General features: G+C 42.2%; 1 protein-coding gene across 15 annotated transcripts in view; it reads left to right on the top strand.

The window, feature by feature from the left end:
* Window positions 1–282: 282 nt before the first annotated feature.
* Window positions 283–16,084, top strand: part of phldb1b (pleckstrin homology-like domain, family B, member 1b) — a 104,431-nt gene continuing 88,629 nt past the window's right edge. For 4 of the 15 annotated variants that reach the window (XM_020047144.2, XM_020047113.2, XM_020047116.2 and 1 more), the window contains exon 1: window positions 5,084–5,482. The gene's annotated coding sequence lies outside the window, so the exon portion shown is untranslated. Of the gene's footprint in view, window positions 348–400; window positions 630–5,082; window positions 5,483–16,084 lie in introns of those variants that run through there. The other 11 variants (XM_020047132.2, XM_013134042.3, XM_020047123.2 and 8 more) reach the window with 6 other exon arrangements.

Here is a 16,084-nt window from a genome sequence, read left to right as displayed (position 1 = left end):
AAAATATTAAATAAAATATAGAAATGGAAAGAACTGGTGACTCAAGTATATTGAAATCCTTTGTGGTCAGTCAAACAGATGGAAAAGGAAGGGGGGGGATCAAATGGGCCAGGGTGGGTTAACAACACTCTCAGTCAACGTTTTGGGGAGGGTAGGCTAGAAGGAGGGGGGTGCTAATAGCAGCTCTTCCAGTCGTAAAAGTGGGTGTGTCTTTTTTCTTTTTTTTACGAATGAATGAACAGGCAGTCAAGCACTGAGCTGGTCTTTGTAAAGGGTCTCAAAGGGGAGAGCGGCAGAAGGGAGACCAGGGCACAGACAATAGGCTCAACAGGACACCATTATCATTGGTACGTTGTTAGAGAGTCTGATTTGAGAATTCAGGCTGCCAGAAAACTAAGTTCTGGGTCAGAATGCCTTTCCACTAGCCTTACATAGGGTTGCTTACTCTGTTATGGACACCGGTTTATGGTGTGATTATTGCATTGTTTGGTGAACACACTGCTAACTAAGCACAGAGGAAGTAGACCTGGAGGTGAAACTGTGCATGTGAGACCTGCTGGGAATCTGTTCCATGTTGAGGCAGCCCCTCCACCTGGACTGAGTATAATGTACAAGAAGGTCCACTTCAAGTAAGCTATTCCCTAACATTGTTATTTTAGTCAGTGCATGTGGTTGCTTATGAATCATGCTATACTTTTGTGGCACTACAAAATTGCTAATGCAGTATTTTCTTTTTACATCGAGCTTAGCGATTTAAAACCTACGTAAGCCTGATCAAATCAGCAGTGATGGTCTATTTTCATGACTTTTTATACACTCTTAAAACATTTTTAAAGCATTATCTGGATTCCAAATGTATTGTGTTAGAAATTCAACAATAACAGTTTAGTACTTTCCATGTCACCTCTAGATTAAATTGCCCATGCCCATGCTTGCCACTCTTTTAATGAAGTCTGACATGGTATTTTACCATTGCTACATTCCACAAAGGGATTCAGAGAGAGAGAGAGTTGGAATGTTGTATGTACTCAGTAGATTTGAGATGATGATGGTCACATTCACAGGTGATGAACATTGACCTAAAAGTGCTGCGGTTCAAAGGAGGCCAGTAGCTGTGGCCCATGTGGTGTCACCCAGGTGATGATTTTGACAGTGGGACAGTCTACCTGGGAAAAACTAGCATTGGGCCAGAGGTTTCCTGGCACAGGGGTTGGGGTTGAGTGTCCCCAACCCAATTTAGCAGTTTAGTGGTATGGGAGAATATCCTCACAAGGCTGCATCTCCTCTACTCTGAATAAGTAGGGCCACTTTGTGAAGGACACCATCATGTGAGCCAATGTGTTCTGTCAATCTATTAATGAATCAATCAGGTTAATCTGGGGGGAAAAAACGTTTTACACCAGCAGTTGTGACAATATGTGATGTGTTATACTTAAAGGACATCAAAACTTTGGCATGTAATGGCTCAGAGGAGCAATACAATATAATGAATTACTAAAATAAATGTTACTGTGTAAATCCGTAGTTTCTCAAATATTCTCTTGATTTACTCTAACAAGACAATGTCAACAAGTACAAACTGTAATGAGCTCTTCTTCAATTATAATTATTGTTGGCAATCCAGACTGTCATCCAGTCTGCCAGCACGTGGACCATGAGAGGAAGAAAGTGATAGAAAGAATGGATGACAAAGTGTGTATGTGTGTGAGAAAGTGAGTGAGAAGACCATTGATTAATGCAAACAAATGTACAAAACAGTTTACAATACAAAACAACAATGCAATAAATTCAAACAAAATGAACATAATAAAATTACTCAAAGAAGAGAACGAAAGGTTGAAAGAGAGTGAGACAGAGAAAGAGAGAAAATGAAGGGGAAATTGGGTGCATTCTGTGAGCATGTGGAATTTCCTTTCTGTGATCCTAGAAGCAGTAGCAGCGCTGTTGGACATTTCCAAACAGACCAGTCAACCTGCCTTTGTTAAAGGGTCTTTCAAGATCTTAACACTTACTTGTTACATTTAGGGAGGCCCAGCAATCATGTTGGTTTCCATATTGTGATGCATCACGTGGTATGCAAAGTTACTATTTAATTTTTTCACTTATTCATCTGTTAAAAGCATTTCAGCATTGACTTATTTTGGACAGGAATCAGTCTAAAATTGTAACAGAGAGGTTTCAGATTTGTTGACCAACTGATTCATATTCTATATTCTGTTTTGGTTTTCCACCACCATTTATTTTAACTGATCACCCTTGTAACTGCTTTAAACTCCCACTGGGTGGCAATGTGGTCATGTTTCCATCGAGTCCCGAGATATTAAGACTAGGAGTGCTGATTTCTGATCTCCTTTATAGATAATTTAGCCGGAAATATGAATTCTGAAGTTAGAGGTATATGGGACTTAATTTACACCTATACCTCTGGGGGACCAATTCTGACCCCTTTCCTCAAAAAAATTATCCTCTTTTGTAGTCTAAAATCAATCCATGAATTTTCAGGCCAGTACTGCTCTAGAACTACAGTAGAGATGCTAAAATCTGCTAAAAGGATCAAGTCAGCACCTATCAAATCTGTTGATGTCTGTAATGCTTGTTTCTTTCAAATTAGGCACCTTGTATGTTCCCACAAAGCCGATAGAAATTGAGTGGGATGGTTGTAGGCGAAATTTGCTATTCATAACAGATTAAATGGAAGCAGAGGCTGACATTGTTGTCCCTTCATTTAGTGTAACAGCTTACAGTACGGGTGTACAGTATGCAGATAAAATCCTTGGGGCTGAAGATAAAGGACATATTTAATTGTGGCTCCTGAGAGCTTAATGTGTATTTAGGGCTTGCACCTGCAATTTGTAAATGGTTCATAATTTGTATACACACACTCACGACATATGAATACACACATGCTTGAACACACACGCACCCATGTATGTGAACACACAAACCAAGTGGTCATGGTTGGAATTTGGCTCTGTGCTGTCTTTGTGGGGAGAGTAATTAGATGGTAGGCTATGAAACCACAGAAGGTTGATGACAGAGTGGCAGTACTCTCCAATCCTCAGATTGCTTTGTAGACAAATAGTTGAATAGAAATATTTGACCCACTTCCGCTTGGAGTACCTGGTAATGTTATAAAAAAAACATTTATTCAATGTATTAAATAAGAATCTTATTAAATAAGGAAATAAATGCTTTAACAGAGGCTATAGGAGCAACAGTATATAGGAGCAACAGTATATTTGTGACTTTGTTTTTGGGATGTTTGTATTCTGTCTTTGTGAGAGCCAGGATGATTGGCATCAGCCCTACTGGTTAGGTCGGCCATGACAGCTTGAACCAATTATGACAGCTGCCTGAGCATCTACAAACAGAAGACGTCTGCATTTCATTCCCTTTCTCTCCACTTTGAAAATAGTAGAGAAGGGAGAAAGAGACTTCATTATTTGGAGAACGGTATGTTGAAGAATTGAAGAGTGTGGTATTGAAATGCAGAAACACAGTTAAAAAATGAACTGAATAAATATTTGGGGTTCAGTCTAGAGAGCGTGCAACTGATGGTTGGCATTTTTCTGATGACTGGAGACAGGGAGAGTCAAAGCCGTTGAGAACATACTGTATTCTAAGAATACTAAAGATACATTTACATATTTAAGCCTGTCTGATAATGAACGCATGGACAGAACTGCTATCAGAAAATCCTGGGAAATGCCAGAGGGGCTGGACCATTTGTTTCTTGGATGGGCTACTAAGTTTTCACAGACATATATTTTATATTGTATTGTATATAAAAACATATTTTTAAAATATTTCTGTTATACTGATGGCTGATCAGTAGACATATACCCAATTTTCTGACAGCCTGAGCTGAGGTCAAACAAATTAACATTTAAAACAATTAAACTCAACTTGATGATAACAGTGGGTTAAGGAGCCCATTTTTGTTGACGGACTGGAACACCAACATCACATAAGTCATCCATTTATTAATCCATTTATCTAAATTTAAGTGACGTCGCTTTCTTGAGATTTTGTGGGGTGAAATTTACAGTGAGTGTTCAGAGCACTACTGGTCAGTGGACTGTATACATGGAAGAATGTAATTTTATGTTTTCTTCATTTTCTTTTGAATTTTGCAAGTCAACTGAGGGTAGTTCTTGTGCAAGGGAAGGAAGTTAGTCTGTATCTGGCTTTACATCAATCAAATCACATCTATGTCAAAGGGTCATTGACAAAAATAAATACAACTCCACAGAATGATGTTGTTCAACTTTGGTAAGTAGCTAATTAAAAGTTGCCTTTTCTAAATAGCCGTGGATGGCTTTGAATTTGTGGTTTTAGCTAATGCTGACAAGGGCGAATCATAGAACGGTGTACAGCAGATCCAGAACAGACAGATGACTCGTGACCATGGGCAGTCAGACGAACTACACAAAATATATACATATATATATATATATATATATATATCATTTTAATTAAAACATATTTCATTTTTTATTTTGGGATAGAAAAGTTTAGATTGCCCGAAATTCTGCCAAGAGAGTTTGTTTTAATAAATCTGTTTCCAGGTATTTCCATAAATTATGTAGTCATGTTTCACTGTAAGTCTGACATCATTGTAAATTATAGTTATTTTCAAAAACAATATTTTTTAGACTTGGTGTAGACAGTGCAGTGATGTGGGCTGGTATAGACAAAATGCAAGGGCCAAATTCTTGTCCCAGTCCTGCCATCAATCAATTAATTAAATATATTTAGTAAAGCGCCTTTTACATCAGTAGATGTCACAAAGTGCTTTCACACTTATCCAGCCTGAAACCCCATAGCAAGCAACAACTGAGTTGATGCACAGGGGCTAGGAAAATCCCCTTAGTAAATTAAGTCATGTATGAATAACTTTTTGGGAAAAGGTGGAGTTCCATTTCATGCTGGGCAGTCAATGCTCTGTAATATTGTTGGGAGTGAATAACTCTCCAATGAGAAGTTCCCACTCCCAGCACATTATAGTAATCTTTACCTCCTCCAAAATATGCTAGTGACTCAAGGTAAGGTGGTTACTATAAGCTTTGTAAGTCAAGACTTAAGCCAGAAGAATGACTGCCTTGTGTTTTGCTAGGAGTAGTTGACAACACTGGAAAATTGTGGGAGGGAAAATAGTCAGAAAAAGGAAGATTGGGAAAGAAAGAAGGAGAAAAACCGGGCAGCAGAGCAGACTTCAAGATACATGGGTTTGTCCCTCTTTTTGACCTGACATTGTGATGTGAAGAAATACGTTCAGAGGAGAGCCTCTCCAACATAGGAGTGACTGAAAGCCCAACACACTGCCGCATCGCACCCCTCTCTCCTCCTTCCCTTTTGAATTCAATTCCGCCTTTTTTTATTTCTATTTTGCTGTACTTTTAAGAAGACCGTCAGTGCTGCTCAAGCTGTGTTTGCTCAGTCCAGACATTTTCTCGTGTAGTTACTGGAATCCTGCCCTAAGGTAAAGTAAACTTCCGTCATGCTTTGTTGGAAGGATTGCCTCTTTCAGACTGTCAATCAGGCGGTTGGATGACAGGGTAGGAATAACTACATGTAACAATACAATATCTCTGTGTTGAAAGCATGTCTAGAACTGCTAGTGGTCTAAGTACATTGTTACAGTTGTTCTATTGGCATGTCAGGAGTATCTTTCTTTTCTGTCGCTGGTTCAAAGGAGGGAATATCTTGTCTTATTGATGAATGAATGAGTAGATCATATATTTATTCATTTATTTATTCATCTCGCAGTGCTTCTTATATTTTTTTTTAAAGATGTGTATTTTTCTGTCTTTTATGCTTCGTTGAACAAGGAAGTGGTAAAAGATAGAGTAAGTCTTGCCTGAGAGAGCAGTAGGTTGGATTTGAACCCAGTATGGTTACCTGAAGCAGCAGCAATTACTGGACAATCCCAGACCACTGCAACACTTTATTACTTCTAAAGTATGTTTATAAATGTAACTTAATCTATAAAAAATGTATAAAGGTAACGTTATAAGTGGTTGATATTATGGGGAATTATGTACTCTTGTTTAGTTATCATTTTCCTTATTGTGGTGCCATCTTGTCTGTGCCAACGCCAATCTCAGAAGTTGGTCCTGTGACTGGCCTTGGCTTATCAGAGCCTCAGGTAGACACAATACAGGCCTAGCTGTCCATACCTAAGTTTGTACACTGGACGCTGAGATCTACATGGCAGATTACCTACTGGGCAATGCTTGGCGATGAAGAGCAACAAACAACGGCCATGTCTGTAGACCTCTGGCTTCTGTCCCTGTCTTCTCCTTGTCTCGTTGCAGCTTATCATTTAAGAGGGAGGGACCGAGGGACAAATACTTTTCAGTTCAGGATTTTGTAATAGCCTTGGCTTCCAACCACTAATGCACTTTTGAAAGTTTTTTTTTTCCATCTGCACTGTTTGTTATTGACTTGTCCTTTTGAATGTAAAATAAAAAGAGAGCTGGAGAAGAGGAAGAGGGCAGGCACAGACCCATTACAGAGGCAACAGTCACCACTCATGGCCACGTTTAGTCCCTTCCTCTACCCAACCCTAAAACACTGGGTGCTATTGACAGAAATGAGGAGAGTTAGAGAGATATAAAAGGAGGGAGAGAGGGGCTAGGATTGAGGGAGGGAGGGAGGGGGAGAGGGAAGTTGGGAGGAAGGTTTTGCGGTGTGATCAGACGTATGTTGGGGGCATACTAGAGCACTGTTGACCCTGACTTTTTCCCTTTCATGGGAGTGTTATGTTTTGTTCTCACAGAAATCAGGGCCGTGTTGCATTTGCCCGGCTAATCTTTCAGTGTGTCTTCTGTGTTGTGTCAAACTGAACCGTGTTCTTCAACCGGCCCTACTCCTGATGTTAGTAGTGTGCCTTGGCTTGCTCACTGATGGTGAATGGCTGCTCTGAATGGGATCAATTAAATGTTTTATATTTTTACATTTATATTTTTATTACCCAGAGTGACATAGGTACATTATTAATTGCACACATTTAGTACCTATAATTTATTTTCTTTTTTACAGGTGTGAAGATATAAAAATAATATAAAATATAAAAATAAATAAATGACCAGTTGGAAGCTAGGGATAATGAGGTCTGGTTTGAAAATGTTGAATCTGGCCCATGCCTTTCAGAGACAAACCTTCTGCTCCCTAATCCCCTTTTGGAAAAATAAAGTGTATATACACTAACAGGTCATCTTGCATGAATGTTTGATATATTTTATTCATTATTTACAGTGGATTACCTATCATAGAGTATATTTGTCTTTATTTTGTCTTATGAGTTGTGTGCCAAGATGGGAAGATGGTTGTCTGTGAGAGTGTTATTGTTAAAAACAGCTGTGCGATTTTGTAACTTCAGGCCTTTCTAACAGACTCCATATCTGTCTGTCTTTGTAGATATTGCAACCAAATGTCTTCTTCTAAAGGTCCTTTACTTGTGTGATTTCCTTTCTCAGCCTTTAGGATATGTCTTGCCTTGAGGCAATCACTTTATCAAAATGGTTGGTTAATGCCTGGTTACCAGTACTTTGAAACCGAGCTCACCGTAAGTCCTTGCTAGACAATACAAGTTCACATTGATTTCTGGGTCTTCTAGTTTTGTATTTTGTTTGTGTTGTTTTTGCTGTACAGTGTCCTGGGGGTTCTTAAAATCATCTGTAATATTATTATTATTGGTAGCTCCAGTAGTTCAGTGTAAGCCCATTAGACTGGCAACACCAAGACATCTGGTTCCATTGTAGAGTTGTTCCAGTGTACACTCTCAAAATGGAACAGTACTGACTGATCATGTTAGACTTCTCGTAAGTGTTTATCATTAGGTAGCCTTATTTCTGACTCATCTGGGAACACCGCAGACTGATAGAGTTGGGATGTTTCCTATGTGTTGTCATGGTAACAAAGAGTCAGTGGTCCAAACATCACGTCATCTGATTTTTTTTCTGTATATGCTTTTTGGTTCGTGCTTTATCAGGCAGGAAAGTCAATTAAGATAGACGACAAAACTTGTTTGGCATTTGGGCCACTTTGTCACACTATTTTAGTGACCACATCATTTGAATACAATTGAACACAGGAGGTCCAAAATAAGAGGTACTGGTACAAAACCATGTCTGTTGACATTCTTTAGGTTTTAATCTTTCCTTTCACTCTGCATTTGTTGTGCACATTAACAATTTGAGTTTCCTCAGGTAGGGGGAGAAGAGCGTGGCTGTCAGTCTATCTATTAGATCAGTGTCTTTTGCTAACCCCCCCCCCCCCCCCCATTAGCTCTGTTCTTAGCAACACAACACTTTCTTTGTCCTTTTTGCACCAGGCAACCTTTGTTTGGATGGACATTTAATGGACATCTAAACTAGTTTGTGAAGACCTTTCTCTTATAACTAACTGACATTTGCCACTTGAGGAAAAGCAGGTCAGGACAAAGCTAGAGTGAAAATAAGAGAAGGGAGTGGGAGTGTGACACACAAAGCAAATTATGTGAAGGTGACACCTTTTAGCGCCAGTTCTGTTGCTGTGTTTTGTTGCCTTGTGTTCTTACTCTGTCTTCTGGCAACACCACATCCAAATTCTTGGCTCATTGTTCCCCTTTCTCTGTTTTTGACCCATCTACTACAAGATTAATGAATAGACCAAGAAGTCAAGAGGCAGGACCTGGCAGCAAAGAGTGTGGCTCTGTTTGGCCCCCCAGCTAAATACCACTGATGTGCCAGTGTTGATATGCAGTTGGATGAATGAAGAAAGACTGACACTTTAGTGAGGTTAATCTTTGGCATGTTGTGAGACATTTGATTGGAAATGTATTGGCTGAGTTTAATATTGATCAAAGTAGTGTAACTGCTTTGTTGTCAATCATTTCTCATTGTTTAACAAGTACTGTGATGCTGTGGGAATATATATACTGTGATACTGTGATGCAGAAATGTTTGCATTTGGAGACCAGATTTGTTTACTCATCTCTCTCAGTCTCATTGTGGTGCTACAATACCTGTTGTTATGATGTGAAGGTTATCAGTCAGCTCTGTCCTTACACACACATTTCAATAATTCCCTGGTATGCCATGTAGTGTTTGTATCAGTATGTGTTTTGGGGTGGCTGGGTTCTGTAACCTAGTGGAGGAGGGTCCAGTCGCCGGATCCATTTTGCTCTCTCTGGGGGATTATGGCCATTTAAAAGAGCTCTTTGTGCCCACCAGCACAGGAATTCCTGTGGAGCTCAGTGTCTTTGGGAAACAAACAGCCAAGTCAACGGAACGTTTGAGCAGTGACCATGCTGGAATACCATGGAATATCATGTCCTCTCTAACCCCCAACTCCCACCGACATATCCCATACTAGTAGGACCATAGAAAGAATGACTCACTTCCTTATGGCTACACTTGCATCTAATCCAGGGGTTTAGGGTTGGTCAAGCTTGCCATTTGTTAGTCATGCGTTTTTAAGATAGTGGTGGTTTGCGGAAAACAAGTGTTTTCCGTATGAAGGATATCTCTTTGAATGGAAAAGTGAATACGATAATTACAGTGTCGATATTGTATGACGCACATTAGTGTAGTATCAGCATATGCTGGTATGAGTTCCATTATTTCAGCGCTTTGGTATGAAAAGAGACACACAGAAGAAAAAGTCAGTCATACTGATATTGTTTAAATGGCCAAAAAGTAACATTATGATGATGTTCTACCATTTTGAAAGATTTTATAAGCATGTATCTTCTAATCATACAGTTGACTGAATAATTGTTATATATACAGTCATGGCCAAAAGTGTTGGCACCCCTGAAATTATTCCAGAAAATCAAGTATTTCTCACAGAAAGTATTGCATTAACACATGTTTTGCTATACACGTTTATTCCCCTTGTGTGTATTGGAACAAAACAAAAAAAAGAAAATTGGACATAATTGCACACAAAACTCAAAAAATGGGCTGGACGAAATTATTGGCACCCTTAACTTAATATTTGGTTGCACACCCTTTGGAAAAAATTTACTGAAATCAATCGCTTCCTATAACCATCAATAAGCTTCTTACACCTCTCACCCGGACTTTTGGACCACTCTTCCTTTGCAAACTGCTCCAGGTCTCTCATATTGGAAAGGCGCCTTTTCCCAACAGCAATTTTAAGATCTCTCCACAGGTGTTCAATGGGATTTAGATCTGGACTCATTGCTGGCCACTTCAGAACTCTCCAGTGCTTTGTTACCATCCATTTCTGTGTGCTTTTTGAAGTATGTTTGGGGTCATTGTCCTGCTGGAAGACCCATGATTTAGGACGCAAACCCAGCTTTTTGACACTGGGCCCTACATTGCGACCCAAAATCCTTTGGTAATCCTCAGATTTCATGATGCCTTGCACACAGTTGAGGCACCCAGTGCCAGAGGCAGCAAAACAACCTCAAAACATCTTTGAACCTCCACCATATTTGACTGTAGGTACTGTGTTCCTTTCTTTGTAGGCCTCATTCTGTTTTCGGTAAACAGTAGAATGATGTGCTTTACCAAAAAGCTCTATCTTGGTCTCATCTGTCCACAAGACGTTTTTGGCTTACTCAAGTACATTTGGCAAACTGTAGTCTTGCCTTTTAATGTCTCTGTGTCAGCAGTGGGGTCCTCCTGGGTCTCCTGCCATAGTGTTTAATTTCATTCAAATGTCGACGGATAGTTTGTGTTGACACTGTTGCACTCTGAGCCTGGAGGACAGCATGAATTTCTTTGGAACTTGTTTGGGGCTACCACTTTTGGTTCTCAAGTCCTCAGACAGTTCCCTTCCCCTCTTCCTGTTGTCCGTGCTTAGTGTGGTACACACAGACACACAATGCACAGACTAAGTCAACTTCTCTCCTTTTTATCTGCTTTCAGGTGTGAGTTTTATATTGCCCACACCTGTTACTTGCCCCAGGTGAGTTTAAAGGAGCATCACATGCTTCAAACAATCTTATTTATCCACAATTTTGAAAGGGTGCCAAGAATTTTGTCCAGCCCATTTTGGGGGTTTTGTGTGCAATTATGTCCAATTGGCTTTTTTTCCTCCTTTTCTGTGAGAAATACTTGATTTTCTGGAATAATTTCAGGGGTGCCAACACTTTTGGCCATGACTGTACCCGATCAGTGGCGTTCACATTGGATATGTTGATGGTAGCTACAGTAGGAGTTTGTGTCGTGCACCACTGCTGTTCCCTTCACAGTGGAGCAGGTGGTGTGTTTAGCCCGCAGCTGAGAGTGGCTGTAGTCCAAAATGAATAGCTTTGGGCCATGGCACTGAGCCTATGTGTTTAGAAAACACCATCAGAGTGGAATGCCTAGAACTCTTCCAGACAGTGCAACATATTTCAATAATAGATATCAGTGCTTTCAATCATTTTTCTATTCACTGCTGCTGCTAGTGGAAACTATATTTTAATTTGGCAGTCCTATAATTCATCGTAAATCATAAATATTTCCACTTTATGAAATACAAGTCCCCATCAAGAATGTATCTGACATTTTGCTGTAAAAATCATTGTCCTTGTCAAATCTCGAATTACATTATTCAGAATCTGCCGCTGTAATTAATACATAGTAATAGTTTTTTCTCTTGGACTGATTTCCTGAAATGCACACATATACCATTGTATTGTTACTTCTAAATATCTTATATTCCTCTGTCCTATATATGAAAGTGACAGAAGCCACTATCTGATTGTGGCGTTGGCCTCAGCTCTACAGGAAAGAATGGCACAGTAGGCCACACAGGATATCCAAATATAGTGACACATTGTGGTCAACCTCTTCTGGCGTCTTTGTTGGTTATCTTTTCCTCTTACTGTCACTTAGTGTTTCTGGGATTCTTCCATGAAGAGATCTTATGTTGTTATAATGCTTTATTGTCCTTTTCTGTTGACTTTCTCAAGCCACATTTCCACACAACATATTTAAACCAGGCGACAGTAAACAAGTCATACCACAAATGATGCACTCCCCCCACCTCCCGGGTCAAATATAACTATGTCTCTGTACAGTGAGACATATCATTCACCCTAGTTTTGTAACAAAAGTGCCTGACAAGTCTGACATCATGGGCATTAGCAATACTAATTTGCCTGAGCCTAAATATAGTCAGACAGATTTAATCAAACAGATATAGGAAGAGTCCTGCCACCAACCACAATGCCAACTCCTTATAGTTGAATGATCATTAATTGCTTACTGGATTGGTTGAACAGTGCTGAAAAGATGCGTTCACATGACTTGCTAGTAGTATAGAAACCAAGGCTTACTCTGAGTTAGGTACAATTGCTTTCGACTACCATGCTCCACGTTAATGGAATGCTTTGCAGATAAAAGTTCAATTAGAAAAATTGATCCCTATAAGACAGTTGAAATGTCTGATGCAAGTCCTTTTAACTGTGAATTGTGATTGCTTTTCTTAATGCATTTTCGTCCTATTCATGTTTCATTGTACTTTCATTTTTTGGTTTTCTGTCTTTTTTATACCTACTTTCTGTGATGCAGGGCTCAACAGTTAAACAGAAATTCTCAGCTTGATTTCCCTGTATAAGTAAAGGTTAATCAAATAAAAATAAATGATAAAAACGTCTTGATTGCTTGGTATTGTTGTAGGCCTGCTGTGTCCCTGTGTTCTGCACATTGTGTATGAATCTTCTTTAAGTAATCTGATTGCATGTGGTAAAGGCTGCCTGAAAGATACATGCTGGATGTATTCCCACAGTAATTTGCTACATTTTGGTGGCCATTTGGAACTTGCTATTTGGCTTTGCCACATCCAGTTGTGAAGTGCTATGAGACATTGTAGAATACAAATGCTGCCATAATCATATGTTCCCTGGAATGCAGAGTAGTTATGTGCCGCCTTTTGGCTTCCAGTATAAGACTACATCTGGTGCCTGTAAAACAACTCTTCTACCCCACTTTGAACTTCTTCTTTGAGATGATGGCTGTGATCCATACTGTTGAAACTCAACAAATTCCTCTAAGTAATACCATTTACAATCAGTAGTCTTCAAACGTAAACAGCAGTTGGTCATTCCGATTTATTCGGTTGCACGGGAGCAAGTCAACAGCACGTCAGAATTAGAAGAAACACTGACTGCAGGATGGGTTGCTCTCAGCCTTATATGGCTACAGGGGGATTTACAGTGGGGAGAACAAGTATTTGATACAATGCCGATTTTGCAGGTTTTACTACTTACAAAGCATATAGAGGTCTGTAATTTTTATCATAGGTACACGTCAACTGTAAGAGACAGAATCTAAAACAAATATCCAGAAAATCACATTGTATAATTTTTAAAGAATTAATTTGCATTTTATTGCATGACATAAGTATTTGATCACCTTCCAACCAGTAAGAATTCCGGCTCTCACAGACCTGTTAGTTTTTCTTTAAGAAGCCCTCCTGTTCTCCACTCATTACCTGTATTAACTGCACCTGTTTGAACTTGTTACCTGTATAAAAGACACCTGTCCACACACTCAATCAAACAGACTTCAACCTCTCCACAATGGCCAAGACCATAGAGCTGTGTAAGGACATCAGGGATAAAACTGTAGATCTGCACAAGGCTGGGATGGGCTACAGGACAATAGGCAAGCAGCTTGGTGAGAAGGAAACAACTATCCATCCATCCATCTTCTTCCGCTTATCCGGGGCCGGGTCGCGGGGGCAGCAGTCTAAGCAGGGATGCCCAGACTTCCCTCTCCCCAGACACTTCCTCTAGCTCTTCCGGGGGGACACCGAGGCGTTCCCAGGCCAGCCGGGAGACATAGTCCCTCCAGCGTGTCCTAGGTCTTCCCCGGGGTCTCTTCCCGGTGGGACGGGACCGGAACACCTTCCCAGGAAGGCGTTCTGGAGGCATCCGAAAAAGATGCCCAAGCCACCTCAGCTGACCCCTCTCGATGTGGAGGAGCAGCGGCTCTACTCTGAGCTCCTCCCGGGTGACCGAGCTTCTCACCCTATCTCTAAGGGATCGCCCGGCCACCCTGCGGAGAAAGCTCATTTCGGCCGCCTGTATCCGGGATCTTGTCCTTTCGGTCATGACCCAAAGCTCATGACCATAGGTGAGAGTAGGAACGTAGATTGACTGGTAAATCGAGAGCTTCGCCTTGCGGCTCAGCTCTTTCTTCACCACGACAGACCGATACATCGACTGCATTACTGCAGAAGCTGCACCGATCCGTCTGTCAATCTCCTGTTCCATCCTTCCCTCACTCGTGAACAAGACCCCTAGATACTTAAACTCCTCCACTTGAGGCAGGCACTCTCCACCAACCTGAAGTGGGCAAGCCACCCTTTTCCGACTGAGGACCATGGCCTCGGATTTGGAGGTACTGATTTTCATCCCCACCGCTTCACACTCGGCTGCAAACCGTCCCAGTGCATGCTGAAGGTCCTGGTTAGAAGGGGCCAACACGACAACATCATCTGCAAAGAGCAGAGACGAAATTGTGTGGTCCCCAAACCTGACACCCTCCGGCCCCTGGCTGCGCCTAGAAATTCTGTCCATAAAAATTACGAACAGAACCGGTGACAAAGGGGCAGCCCTGCCGGAGTCCAACATGCACTGGGAACAAGTCTGACTTACTGCCGGCAATGCGGACCAAGCTCCTGCTTCGGTTGTACAGGGACCTGACAGCCCTTAGCAAAGGACCCAGGACCCCATATTCCCCAAGCACCCTCCACAAGATGCCGCGAGGGACACAGTCGAATGCTTTCTCCAAATCCACAAAACACATGTGTATTGGTTGGGCAAACTCCCATGAACCCTCCAACACCCCGTAGAGGGTATAGAGCTGGTCCAGTGTTCCACGGCCCGGACGAAAACCACACTGTTCCTCCTGAATCCGAGGTTCTACTATCGGCTGTATTCTCTTCTCCAGAACCCTGGCATAGACTTTCCCGGGGAGGCTGAGAAGTGTGATCCCCCTATAGTTGGAACACACCCTCCGGTCCCCCTTCTTAAAAAGAGGGACCACCACCCCGGTCTGCCATCCCAAAGGCACTGTCCCCGACCGCCACGCGATGTTGCACAGGCGTGTCAGCCAAGACAGCCCCACAACATCCAGAGACTTGAGGTACTCAGGGCGGATCTCATCCACCCCCAGTGCCTTGCCACCGAGGAGTTTCTTGACCACCTCTGTGACTTCAGCCCGGGTGATGGACGAGTCCACCTCTGAGCCCTCATCCTCTGCTTCCTCAATGGAAGACGTGTCAGCGGGATTGAGGAGATCCTCGAAGTACTCCTTCCACCGCCCGACGACATCCTCAGTTGAGGTCAACAGCTGCCCACCTCTACTGTAAACAGCGTTGGTAGGGCACTGTTTCCCTCTCCTGAGGCGCCGGATGGTTTGCCAGAATCTCTTCGAGGCCAGCCGATAGTCCTTCTCCATGGCCTCACCGAACTCCTCCCAGGCCCGAGTTTTTGCCTCCACAACCACCCGGGCTGCAGCCCGCTTGGCTTGTCGGTACCCGTCAGCTACCTCAGGAGTCCCACCAGCCAACCAGGCCTGATAGGACTCCTTCTTCAGCTTGACGGCATCCCTTACTTTCGGTGTCCACCACCGGGTTCTGGGATTGCCGCCTCGACAGGCACCGGAGACCTTACGGCCACAGCTCCGAGCGGCCGCTTCGACAATGGCGGTGGAGAACATGGTCCACTCGGACTCAATATCTCCAACCTCCCTCGGGATCCAGTCGAAACTCTGCCGGAGGTGGGAGTTAAAGATCTCTCTGACAGGAGACTCGGCCAGACGTTCCCAGCAGACCCTTACAGTACGCTTGGGCCTGCCGAGTCTGTCCAGCTTCCTCCCCCGCCATCGGATCCAACTCACCACCAGGTGGTGATCAGTTGACAGCTCCGCCCCTCTCTTCACCCCAGTGTCCAAGACATACGGCCGCAGGTCAGATGAGACGACAACAAAGTCGATCATCGACCTGCGGCCTAGGGTGTCCTGGTGCCACGTGCACTGATGGACACCCTTATGCTTGAACATGGTGTTCGTTATGGACAAACTGTGACTAGCACAGAAGTCCAATAATTGAACACCACTCGGGTTCAGATCCG

Source organism: Esox lucius, chromosome 1, assembly GCF_011004845.1.
Source record: "Esox lucius isolate fEsoLuc1 chromosome 1, fEsoLuc1.pri, whole genome shotgun sequence".
NCBI classification, from domain to species: Eukaryota; Metazoa; Chordata; class Actinopteri; order Esociformes; family Esocidae; genus Esox; species Esox lucius.
Note: the sequence above shows the minus strand (reverse complement) of the source record. Positions and strands in the feature narration are given on the sequence as shown.